Below are 13,806 nucleotides of genomic sequence, written 5' to 3'. Positions count from 1 at the left end.
TTTTGGCAATCGAAGCTTCGGGGCCGAGCTTCGATTTTAATTCGAAGCTTCGAGAAAAAAAAAAAAAAAAAAAAAATAGGGGTTTAATTTTTTTTTTTTAATATTTTTTTTTTTTTTTTATCTCATGTTGTGGGACTTGTACAGCACTTTCGTAAACTTTGTTGTTTTTAAATGTGCTCTATAAATAAAGTGGGTTGGATTAATTAATTAAGTAGCCCCTTTCGTGACTGTGACGCATCCAACAAGGTTTCACTCGGCTGTGTGATTTAATTCAAGGTGGATCGCTGTTGTCGTTTGAACAACTTCAGATTTCATGGGAACTACCAATCCCCCAAATCAAGAATGTTTAAGATGAATGAAGTTAAGATTTTGATTATTTGAAATATGGCCGGATTCTACATGGTCCGGCAATGTAGACCTTGTAGACTCCACTACAGACCAATTATCAGTGAATGTTCATGCATTTTTAAGAAGGGCAACTTCCACAAAAAAACAAAGAACTCACCAAAACATCTCAGTAGCACCTTATCTAAATGTTATATTTCATATATGGAGATTATTTATTTATGTATTGCATAGGGCTGTCTTAAATACTTCGAAGCTTCGTTCGATGGCACAAGCTTCGAACATTAAAAAAAAATCGAAGTTTAAAAAAAAAAAAAAAGGAAAAAAGGAGAAAAAAAAAATCTATTTTTTTTTTTTACTTCGATTTGTGTGTGTGCATGTGTGTGTGTGTGTGTGTGTGAGAACTACCCATCTCAGTTAGGACAGCCGAATCCCGTCCAATCTTTCGCCGTCGACTAAAGACTCACTTATTCAACCATTATCTGAAATGATTAAAAAAAAAAAATAATAATCTAACCGTGACTAACCTTACTGTCATGCACTTTTCCTAATAAACTAACCTACACTGTAACATTGTTACTCAGCTGATAAGAGTTGTACCCTTCTTGCTGTCTTGTCGTACAGAACTTGTAAGTCGCTTTGGATAAAAGCGTCAGCTAAATGACTAAATGTGTGTGTGTGTGTGTGTGTGTGTGTGTGTGTGTGTGTGTGTGTGTGTGTGTGTGTGTGCGTGCGTGCGTGCGTGCGTGCGTGCGTGCGTGCGTGCGTGCGTGCGTGCGTGCGTGTGTGTGTGCGTGCGCGTGCGCATATATGGGGCCATTGGGTGGGGCCGGGGGACAAATACACTGGAGGAAAGTAACCCAGCTCAGCACTGCCCAAATTATATCATCACTATTGCCTGTTTGAAGGATATCATCCTCAAATACATATACACCTACATGCCTTGTAGAATTCCACACATAAGAAAGAAAGATACTGGGATGAATAAACAAAATAGGAAATAAAATTTAGATAAGGTGCTACTGAGATGTTTTGGTGAGTTCTTTGTTTTTTTGTGGAAGTTGCCCTTCTTAAAAATGCATGAACATTCACTGATAATTGGTCTGTAGTGGAGTCTACAAGGTCTACATTGCCGGACCATGTAGAATCCGGACCTTGTAGACTGACATAATTCTGTGCATAGTTTACACAGGCCATATTTCAAATAATCTAAATCTTACTTCATTCATCTTAAACATTCTTGATTTGGGGGATTGGTAGTTCCCATGAAATCTGAAGTTGTTCAAACAACAACAGCGATCCACCTTGAATTAAATCACACAGCCGAGTGAAACCTTGTTGGCTCAGTCACGAAAGGGGCTACTTAATTAATCCAACCCACTTTATTTATAGAGCACATTTAAAAACAACAAAGTTTATAGAAGTGCTGTACAAGTCCCACAACATAAGATAAAAAAATTATATATTTTTTTATTTTTTTTCGAAGCTTCGAATTAAAATCGAAGCTCGGCCCCGAAGCTTCGATTGCCAAAAAAAGCTTCGAAGGTCAGCCCTAGTATTGCATGCATTTCTACATTTTATTTCCTATTTTGTTTATTCATCCCAGTATCTTTCTTTCTTATGTGTGGAATTCTACAAGGCGCACACACACACACACACACACACACACACACACACACACACACACACACACACACACACACACACACACACACACACACACACACACACACACACACACACACACACACACACACACACACACACACACACACACACACACACACACACACACACACACACACACACACACACACACACACACACACACACACACACACACACACCGAAGTAAATTCGAAGCTTGTGCCATCGAACGAAGCTTCGAAGCTTCGAAGTATTTAAGACAGCCCTACTTGTTTCAAATGACAATATATACCTCTGTGAATATTATTGCACGGATCGGAATACGGGCGTGCGCGTGGGAGCGTGCGCAAAGATATTTTGACAGTGATATGGAGTGCTCCCGACTGCGGGGAGAAGACCCATCCCCACGGCGCACACACATTTACACACACTCCTGCGCCGCGGTCCCTCTCTCTCTCTCTCCCTCTCTATCGCTCTCTCTCGTTCTCTGCTGTCTGTCGCACCCTCTGTTTGAGGAAGTAATTTCACTGCTCTGTTGTTGAGCGAATTGTGGGCGGTGACTACAACCAGTAGTATTCACGTCAGCAAAACAGTCAAATCAGAATGGCTTAGTTGAGTGAGGGAAGATCTCGTGAACTCGAGAATAGACTGATGAGTCAATATGATAATTAGAGACACAGACCACATTTATATAATCCCCCATTGCTAGGAAACAATGCTAAACTTTGAAAAACTTTGCAATGCTTTGATTTTTTTATTTCTCCAGCGCCTTCAACACCATCCAGCAGTCACTGCTAGCGGAGAAGCTCTCTGCGATGCAGCTGGAGCACGGCTTGGTGGCCTGGATCAAGGACTACCTCACTGAGAGACCGCAGTACGTCAGACTAAAGGACAGTCAGTCTGACGTACTGGTGAGCAACACCGGCGCCCCCCAAGGAACTGTGCTGTCACCCTTCCTCTTCACCCTCTATACCTCAGACTTCTGCCGCAACTCAAGCGGGTGCCACCTGCAGAAGTTCTCCGACGACTCCTCCCTCGTAAGCTACATCACCGATGAGGAGTACAGAGCCCTGGTGGGGAGCTTTGTGGGGTGGAGCGACAGCAACCACCTCCAACTCAACACCAGTAAGACCAAGGAGCTGGTGGTGGACTTCCGGAGGGGCAAGAAGAGGCCCCCCCCGATTCCCATCACCATCCGAGGGGAGGAGGTGGAGGTGGTCGGTGGACTCATAAGTTCCTTGGGGTACACCTGAACAATAAACTGGACTGGTCGGATAACACAGAGGCCCTCTACAGGAAGGGACAGAGCAGGCTGTTCTTCCTGAGGAGACTCAGGTCCTTCAACGTGTGCAATAGACTGCTGCAGTCATTTTACCAGTCTGTAGTGGCCAGCGTCCTCTTCTATGCTGTGGCATGCTGGGGAGGCTACATCAACTCAAGGGACACCAACAAGCTCAACAAGCTGGTGAGGAAGGCTAGCTCCGTGGTGGGAGTCGAGCTACCTAGACTAGAGGTGATGGCAGAGAGGGGGATGAGAAGGAAGCTGGCTGCCATCCTGGAGAACCCCTCCCACCCTCTCTACGACGAGCTAGTCAAGATGAGAAGCACGTTCAGCCACAGACTCATACCCCACCCCCGACACTCAACTAACCGCCTCGGACAGTCCTTCATACCAGCGGCCATCAGGCTCCACAACAGTGGGCAAGGACTGCTGCCAGACATCGACCTAGAACTAATAGGAACCCAAGGAGGACAATAACACTACCTTAGGCATACTGCACCTTATGTGGATACTGTGATACTGTGAATAATGTATATTTCAGTTAGTTAGATAGTAAATTATAACACTACCAGTACCTTATGCATACTGCAACTTATGTGACACTGTAAATACTGCGAATATATATTTCAGTTAGTTAAATAGTAAATTATATTGACCCATTTGTTTACACTGCTTGTGTTGTTCTTACTACCTGTACCCCCCCCCCCCCCCCCTTCCCCCATGCTGCTATGATGCCTGAATTTCCCCAAGGGGATCAATAAAGGAATATCTTATCTTATCTTATCTTAAACACTGGAAAAGGCCATTTATAATGCATGGGACCTTTAAGCATTTCTGGTTGAAATCAAATTCGGCAGTTTTCTTTTACGATTAATTGCGAATATTTTCATGTTGAGCTATAGATTGTTGATGAATACGCACAGGCAAATGTCCATGCTTTATTTGTTTTAAACTAGACGATTTAGAAATGGGCAATGGGGAAATACATTGCGATTTCGCGAGGTGGACCGGCCGGAACCAGCAATGTCATAAACCACTACACCTCCCAATATGTGACGTTTTAAAACATAAACCACCCTTGTATATTGAATCAAATCGGCGTCGTTTATTGAGCAACGGCGCGAAACCACAAGAACCACAGGGACCGGCGTGGTGGGTGGCAGGAATGTTTCTCCCTGGGATTATTCAGATGAGCAGCACAAGAAGGGCTATATTTCTCTTCTCCTCCTTCTCTTCTTTAGGCCTAACAAAAATAATGGTTGGTTTCAGGTTGCCGACCGACCCTGCCGATTTAGGTGCGACCCAATATATTTTATGAGTTTTAAAAAAAAATTATATATTAAAAAAAAAAAAAAATCGTTTTTTTTTTTTTTTTTTTTTTTTTTTTTAAGAATAAAGTTTCATAGAAATCTTAGTCAAACATTTAGTATTATGGATATTAAACATGCTGGCAGAGTACATGCATCCATGTTGTTGTGAACATTTTAACCCTTTCACTGCCACACGACAGCCGGTTAACCCTTTCACTGTGACAATACAGAAGGTTAGCCCTTTACTATCACACAACCGACGGCGATGCTCCATCATTAGCATCATTAGCTCCGCGGATGATCTAATGATGCTAATGATGGAGCATCGCCGTCGGTTGTGTGATAGTAAAGGGCTAACCTTCTGTCGTGTGGCAGTGAAAGGGTTAATTAAATAAAGAAATTCCCTATCCATAGTCGCCGTGGGAAAGAATATATAAAAAAAAAAAAAAAAAAAAAAAAAAAAAAAATTCCCTACCTACCCATGGCCAAACTGACAACCAACCTGAAACCAACTATTATTTTTGTTAGGCCTTACCAGCCCTCTCATGGAAACAAGGGCAAGCGCAGAGAGAGGTCTGAGGGGTACGGTCACGTGACCCAGTCTCGTCTGTAAAGGATGTGGCAAACAGTTCCTGCTGAAGCACCGGCAGCAGCAAGGACGTTCAAGGTAGCAGCAGTAGCAGAAGCAGCACACCTGGAGGAGGGGGGCCTCCTGTGACCGCGGAAGACCTCCAGTGCAGACAGACAGTCAGTCACAGACTCAACTTTAAAACCTCCAGTGCAGACAGACAGTCAGTCACAGACTCAACTTTAAAACCTCCAGTGCAGACAGACAGTCAGTCACAGTCTCAACTTTAAAACCTCCAGTGCAGACAGACAGTCAGTCACAGACTCAACTTTAAAACCTCCAGTGCAGACAGACAGTCAGTCACAGACTCAACTTTAAAACCTCCAGTGCAGACAGACAGTCAGTCACAGTCTCAACTTTAAAACCTCCAGTGCAGACAGACAGTCAGTCACAGTCTCAACTTTAAAACCTCCAGTGCAGACAGACAGTCAGTCACAGTCTCAACTTTAAAACCCCCAGTGCAGACAGACAGTCAGTCACAGTCTCAACTTTAAAACCTCCAGTGCAGACAGACAGTCAGTCACAGTCTCAACTTTAAAACCTCCAGTGCAGACAGACAGTCAGTCACAGACTCAACTTTAAAACCTCCAGTGCAGACAGACAGTCAGTCACAGACTCAACTTTAAAACCTCCAGTGCAGACAGACAGACAGACAGTCAGTCACAGTCTCAACTTTAAAACCTCCAGTGCAGACAGACAGACAGTCAGTCACAGACTCAACTTTAAAACCTCCAGTGCAGACAGACAGTCAGTCACAGACTCAACTTTAAAACCTCCAGTGCAGACAGACAGTCAGTCACAGACTCAACTTTAAAACCTCCAGTGCAGACAGACAGTCAGTCACAGACTCAACTTTAAAACCTCCAGTGCAGACAGACAGTCAGTCACAGTCTCAACTTTAAAACCTCCAGTGCAGACAGACAGTCAGTCACAGTCTCAACTTTAAAACCTCCAGTGCAGACAGACAGTCAGTCACAGTCTCAACTTTAAAACCTCCAGTGCAGACAGACAGTCAGTCACAGTCTCAACTTTAAAACCTCCAGTGCAGACAGACAGTCAGTCACAGTCTCAACTTTAAAACCTCCAGTGCAGACAGACAGTCAGTCACAGTCTCAACTTTAAAACCTCCAGTGCAGACAGACAGTCAGTCACAGACTCAACTTTAAAACCTCCAGTGCAGACAGACAGTCAGTCACAGACTCAACTTTAAAACCTCCAGTGCAGACAGACAGTCAGTCACAGTCTCAACTTTAAAACCTCCAGTGCAGACAGACAGTCAGTCACAGACTCAACTTTAAAACCTCCAGTGCAGACAGACAGTCAGTCACAACTTTAAAACCTCCAGTGCAGACAGACAGTCAGTCACAGTCTCAACTTTAAAACCTCCAGTGCAGACAGACAGTCAGTCAGTCACAGTCTCAACTTTAAAACCTCCAGTGCAGACAGACAGTCAGTCACAGACTCAACTTTAAAACCTCCAGTGCAGACAGACAGTCAGTCACAGTCTCAACTTTAAAACCTCCAGTGCAGACAGACAGTCAGTCACAGACTCAACTTTAAAACCTCCAGTGCAGACAGACAGTCAGTCAGTCTCAACTTTAAAACCTCCAGTGCAGACAGACAGACAGTCAGTCACAGACTCAACTTTAAAGGAACACGGCAACATTTGGGGAAATTAGCGCGTTGTCTTCTCCAGAGAGAGACAAGATAGATAGATCTATACCAGACAGTTTCCTCTCTGTGCCTAGCTTAGCACAATGAATGGAAGCGGACAGTGCCGTTTGGCCTTCAGGGAGAGGTGTTAGTTGGACAATGCCTAGGCTAACCGGCACTGTCCGCTTCCATTCATTGTGCTAAGCTAGGCTAACGTGCAGCCCGATTGCTTTCTACTGACCGCACAGAGAGGAAACTGGTATCCATCTTCTTGTCTCTCTCTGGAGAAGACGATAAACTAATTTCCTATAATGTTAGCGTGATCCTTTAAGGCTTAATGACAAGAGGGACAAAGGATACCTTAATTGCCCCCCCCCCCCCCCCCCCCCGTTACGACACAAAATAGACGCTGTGCTCGCCCAGCCTAGATACTATCGTGCTACAGTAGGGTCCGTGCAGAGAAAATTCAGAGTCCTTTTCTTCCTTCTCACGCGCCAGATGAACCCGAAGCAAGCCACGCTGCATTATGACAAGAGGGGTAGATCCGAAGGCAACTGACCTTTTATTAGATAAGAACGAAATAGGTTGAATCCACCCCTGGGAATTGAGAGAGATCTTTCTGTTCCGACTAAAGTTGCCACAGAGCAAGCTACTAGGCCTACCTGCTTCATGTTATTGTAGCCTAATTATAGACGGAGCAAGCTACTAGGCCTACCTGCTTCATGTTATTGTAGCCTAATTATAGACGGAGCAAGCTACTAGGCCTACCTGCTTCATGTTATTGTAGCCTAATTATAGACGGAGCAAGCTACTAGGCCTACCTGCTTCGTGTAGCCTAATTATAGACAGAACAAGTTTCCTGAAAATACAGCCTACTGCCCCTGTGTTCATGCATTTAAATTTTTACATTTACATTTAGTCATTTAGCTGACACTTTTATCCAAAGCGACTTACAAGTTCTGTACGACAAGTCATCAGGAAGGGCACAACTCTATCAGCTGAGTAACAATGTTCATCAAAGTGTTGAGTGCTACAGTGTAGTGTAGGTTAGTTTATTAATTATTAGGACAAGTGCATGACAGTAAAGTTAGTTAGGGTTAGATTTCTATTTTTATTTCAGATAGTGGTTGAAGAAGTGCGTCTTTAGTCAAGTGCAGTCCGAAATGATGATTTGGCTGAGGGAAGTATCATTATTTAAAACAAAACCACTTGATTCTCAAGTCAATGATTTGCACTCTATACCTCATATTTGCATTTTGTACTTTAGTTTTGTATACCTTTTGGCACCTACACTGTAGCACTCAACACTTTGATGAACATTGTTACTCAGCTGATAGAGTTGTGCCCTTCCTGATGACTTGTCGTACAGAACTTGTAAGTCGCTTTGGTTAAAAGCGTCAGCTAAATGACTAAATGTAAATGTTAAGCATTTCTGGTTGAAATAAAATTCGGCAGTTTTCTTTTACGATTAATTGCGAATATTTTCATGTTGAGCTATAGATTGTGGATGAATATGCACAGGCAAATGTTCATGCTTTATTTGTTTTAAACTAGACGATTTAGAAATGGGCAATGGGGAAATACATTGCAATTTCACGAGGTGGACCTTAGTTTTGTATATTGTATATTTTGTAGGGATGTCCGATATTATCGGCCGACCGATATTATCGGCCGATATCGGCAGTAAAATGTGATATAAAATATCGGTATTGGTTAAAAAAATTAAATAAACAATAACAATATTTGTTATATATATATCCAGTGAAATTATTAGTTACCTGAAATTATTCCGTTTTTTGTAGTGGGAAACCCTGCATATATCGGTATCGGTTGATATCGGTATCGGAAATTAAGAGTTGGACAATATCGGAATATCGGTATCGGTAAAAAAGCCAATATCGAGCATCCCTAATATTTTGTATAGTGTTTGTGTTTGGTCCTTATTCTTTTTACTTTTTTTACTGTATGAAGCCCAATCTTATATGTGACAAATAAAACAGAAACTTGAAAACTTGAGTCAAGCTTGTTGATGAAAGATTAGATTAAATTAGATTAAAATGTATTGTCATTATACAGCCTACAGACTGTACTGTACAGTCATTATACAGTACAGTACAACGAAAAGAAGTTTGGCATCCAACCAGAGTGCAAATGTAGCAGTAAAGTGCAATAGTAATATACAATGTAGATTGTAGAGGTGATTAAACTGGGTACAAAATGTACAGATTAGTACTACAGTACAGAGTGTAGTGCTAACCAGATGTATACTATGTACAGAGTTGTAGTATAAAATGTACAGTGATACAGATATAAGGACAGTATGGAGTAGTCATACTGGCCAGCAGCATAACTAGTAGGCTAAGTCTAAAGAAGGGGATGTACAGAATGATAGATATAGTAAAGGACTATGTGCAGGTAAGTACAGACAGGTGTGAATATAGGTATGTGGTGAGAATAAATATATATATAGTATACAGCATTACATGCTATCATACGGAGTAGACAGTGAAAGCAGTAGGTGCTAGGTATAGGTATACTACATTGAGTATAGGCAACAGAGTTCAGAGTCATACAGTATTGGTAACAGAGCCTATAGGGTTTAGGCAATTGAGTCAGAGTTCAGAGTTTATTGTTTCAAGAAGCCACAAGTGAAATGCAAAAGATCGCCTTTTCCTTTCAGGTCAGATTCTTTAGCACCATAAATGTAGGCGAGAAGAGCTCAAAGTCCAGTCACACAGGACAGGAAAAATATGTCTATGGAACAAATTAACTAGATGACACTATGGTGAATGATTGGTGAATGAACACAGTACAGCACCAAAGTCAACTCTAACCTGAGCCTGGAGTTGGACCCACAGCCATACAGTAGGAGATGTTTAGGCTTTAAACAGTGTCACGCTCTAGTTACTGTAGGCTGGCCTCTATTTATGATCAGCTATGATATATCTCCAGTGAGCCATTCGATCCAGTGAATGAGGGAGGGCCAACAGTGACAAAGCTTTACTCAACTCTGTCAAGGCCTTAGTAGTAGTATTGCCCCGAGCAAGGAGTCTGGTCATGCAGTGGGGCTTTTATTTCGTCAAGTAAATTAGTAGGTTATAGACGGTGCTTAAATGTAAGTGTGTTATAGTTCACACAGTCCATAATGCATCATGATGAGCTGGTGGCTCTCAATGGTTGAAGTGAGCCATCCAAACAAGAAAAAAGAAAAAAAAACATGCATATTGTAAACAAATAATAAGGGAAGGAGATCCTGTACATTCCATTCTGTAATAGACGAATGTTTTTACATTTAGCATTAATAAAAGAAACCCAGCTAAACCCACCGTTAGAGAGTGTCAAAGTCCCAGCCATGCATCGGTTTGCCTTGGATTTCAACGATGATGTTATTATGCTACAGTATCCACTGACCTTGCTTGCATATAGTCTATATATATGCCTCCCATGTTAACCTATACGTATTATTATTACCATGCATAGTTGCTGGTTGTGTGCATCGCAACCCTTCATGCATATCAATGCCCTGATGTAGCTTCCAGCAAGCCTGCTCAGGCTAAACTAGCTAGTAGCTTAGCCCCTTTCGTGACTGTGATGCACCGAGTGAATCCACAGTCACTTGCTCCTCAATAGGAAACCAACCTAGATTTACCCTGAAGGACTGGTTCTAACAGAACCGTTCGTTATACAAGTATCACAGAGAAATGTCAAAGGTACTCACGGTTGCACGAGGGTTTCGGACAGAGATACGGGATGGTTTGAAAGCTCGGCGTTGCTAATAAACATTTTAAATATGTTTTATAAACTGGTCAACACTGCACTATTTCCGGCGTTGGGTGCATGATGCGCATGCGCTATGATCACACCAGGCAGCCAACGCCGGAAATAATGCCGTTTTGAGCAGTGTTGACCAGTTTATAAAGAATATTTAAAATGTTTATTAGCAACGCCGAGCTTTCGAACCATCCCGTATCTCTGTCCGAAACCCTCGTGCAACTGTGAGTACCTTTGGAATTTCGCTGTAATACTTGTATAACGAACGGTTCGGCCAGAATCAGTCCTTCAGGGTAAATCTAGGTTGGTTTCGGTGCATCACAGTCACGAAAGGGGTTAGCTAGTAGCTGAGTGTCAGAAACAGTATCTGCACACAGTTCCAATATCTAACAGTTAGCTAGCTTTAACAATGTTGTTGTGATTTAGAAAACATTAGCAGCACCGTTCACCGATCGTAGCTTACATTCCCACTTGTCAAGACACAAACGACTCACCTATTACATCCTTAGGGTTTCTTTTTTTAAGAGTGGTGGTGGTCAGTGATTACAAGGCAGTGATTTCCACGGTTGCTAAGCTAACGTTAGCTGCTAGCTATAACAACACTGTCAGTACAGTATAGTCGGGCGATCGGCGCTCTCCCAGTTGCTGGGAGGAGGACGACCGGGGGGTAGAAAATATTATGCATATATATATTGTGAAAATATGCATTCAGAGACGCGAAGGGGAAACAGCCCGGTTCTTCTTCTTTCGACCTGCCACGCTGGCTTTCTTTAAGTAAGAGATAATAAACAACCCGTTTTCTGATTTCACAATCACTCCCTCTTCTTATTCCTCCGCAGCCATCTTACTAAATTCCACACTGTCACACGCACACACACACACACACACTGTCACACACACACACACACACACACACACAAACACAAACCGTTATTCCACACAGTCCTCCTCCTCCACCCTCCCTGCTGCTGGCAGAAGGCTGCAGAGAGAGTACCTGTCCACCTTGTTTACATCGTCCCGAGACATGATGGAGTGATGTTTATGCAACAACACGTATAAAAACAGCAGGCTTTCATAAACTACTTATGAAGGAGAAAGGCTACTCACTAGCGGGATGCATTCACTCAGCCACCTCATTTCTCTGAACGGTCTAAAAGTCACAACAATGCATTCACCAGAAGGCATGGCATTCATTTTTTTGTTTCATGCAGTCACATAATCCATGGCCATACTACAGTATATGTTGAAGGCAGAGGTTCTGTGTAGGATTGTTAGTAACTGTCTAACTGCATATATAACTGTTTCCACTAGAGGGCGCTCTAGGCGGAGACACTCATGGATACCACCAGGTGGCAAGTATAAATAGAGATGTCTCCTCCCATTCTTTCTCTTTCCCCCAGTCTCTCAGTAAGAGAAGACCTGTAGTGTTACTGCTCTGCCATGTGAATAATAAACCACGGCAGTTAAGGCTCAAGATAGAAACCATGCCTCTTGACCACATTATTGTCGCCCTATAGCCGAATTCTGTTAACAGGTTATGGGCCCAGATCACGCCGGGGGCGAAATAATAAGGGTAGCAAGTTTAGCTAAAGTATAGGCTAAGTTAGTGTAGCCGGTGTGATCTTGTCTGCGTTGTGTTTAAAGTCGATTCGACCCCTGTTAAGGGATCGCCCTGAGTGGGAGTTGAACCCCGGACGCCGGCGTCGCGGGCGGCATCACAGACCACTAAGCAAGAAGTGAATTCACTGCTTGCTTCCGGGTCTGGATGCCTCTGGGGAGTGAGTTTTACTTGCAGTACCGCTTACCATCCACAGCCACGTCACTACTTGTACCCGTGACTGTGGATATACTGCGGTACCTCCGTTACACTCACCCCACTAAACTCACACCACCCAGGGCATCCGGGTCACGGCACCACATGTAGCCGGTGTGATCTTGTCTGCGTTGTGTTTAAAGTCGATTCGACCCCTGTTAAGGGATCGCCCTGAGTGGGAGTTGAACCCCGGACGCCGGCGTCGCGGGCGGCATCACAGACCACTAAGCAAGAAGTGAATTCACTGCTTGCTTCCGGGTCTGGATGCCTCTGGGGAGTGAGTTTTACTTGCAGTACCGCTTACCATCCACAGCCACGTCACTACTTGTACCCGTGACTGTGGATATACTGCGGTACCTCCGTTACATTAGCACCGGGAGTACCGCGTGGCTAGACGCTAGGCCAACAGGAGCTAAAACTACGCCCACCATCAAAGAGCAACATGAAAGCCAAGAAGCCTCACAGGAGAGTCAAGAAGGTAGCAGCCGGGAGTCACTGGAAGGTAGCAGCCAAGAGCCCAGAGGAGGCGGCACCGGGGGAGACGGAGCATGCTGAGCACAACGGAGGCGAGGGGGAGAACCCCGCCTTGGAGAGCGTGGCGCCTGCTGAACACGGCGGAGGCGAGGGGGAGAACCCCATCTTAGAACGCGTGGCGACCAGAGGGAGGAACAAATGGCCCTCATTCAATGGAAAAGCAGAGAACTACGAGCTCTGGGAAGAGCGCATGCTATGCTGCATGCACGGTGCGGGACTGAAGGAGACGATCCTGACAGCCCCCACGGGAGAACTGACGGCGGAAGAGCAAGCCCTGGACGACCAGCGTAACGCAGATGCGTACTGTGAGTTAGCACCGCTGCTCGACGACACCAGCCTGGGGCTGATATTCCGCGACACTAAAGACAGAGGCCGAGAAAGCCTGGAGGTATTGAGAGAGCATTACATCGGGCGAGGAAGACCCCGAGTCATGGCCCTCTACATAGCACTGACGACCCTGAGGAAGGGGCAAACCGAGACTGTGACCGAATACGTCAACAGAGCGGAGCAGATCACGACGCCATTGAGGGGTGCCGGAGAAGCACCAAGCGATGGGTTAATGATGGCGATGATGATGAGAGGACTACCGGAGCTGTACAAACCGTTCACACTCCTGGTAACACACGGTTCAACCGACATGACGCTGGGACAGTTCAAGGCTAAGTTAAGAAACTTCGAGGCCTCAGAAGATACCCAACCAGCCGCCGCGGAGGCGGGAGAGAGGGTGCTAAAGGCCCGAGCGACGCCAAGGGAAAGGACCAGGACCACGACGGAGCTGGCGTGTTGGCGATGCGGAGAGAAAGGCCATCGGAGAAGTAACTGC

At 44.4% G+C, this 13,806-nt stretch overlaps 1 long non-coding RNA gene across 1 annotated transcript in view; it reads right to left on the bottom strand.

The window, feature by feature from the left end:
• The window catches only part of LOC311228101, a 30,446-nt gene extending 18,996 nt beyond the window's left edge, over window positions 1-11,450 (bottom strand). Inside the window, exon 1 of the long non-coding RNA XR_014619665.1 lies at window positions 11,131-11,450. This is a non-coding gene — a long non-coding RNA (uncharacterized lncRNA). The remainder of the gene's footprint in view (window positions 1-11,130) is intronic.
• Between the last annotated feature and the right edge of the window lie 2,356 nt (window positions 11,451-13,806).

This window comes from Notolepis coatsorum (genome assembly GCF_963971535.1).
Source record: "Notolepis coatsorum genome assembly, chromosome: 5".
NCBI lineage: Eukaryota > Metazoa > Chordata > Actinopteri > Aulopiformes > Paralepididae > Notolepis > Notolepis coatsorum.
This window is presented reverse-complemented; position numbering and strand designations above follow the sequence as displayed.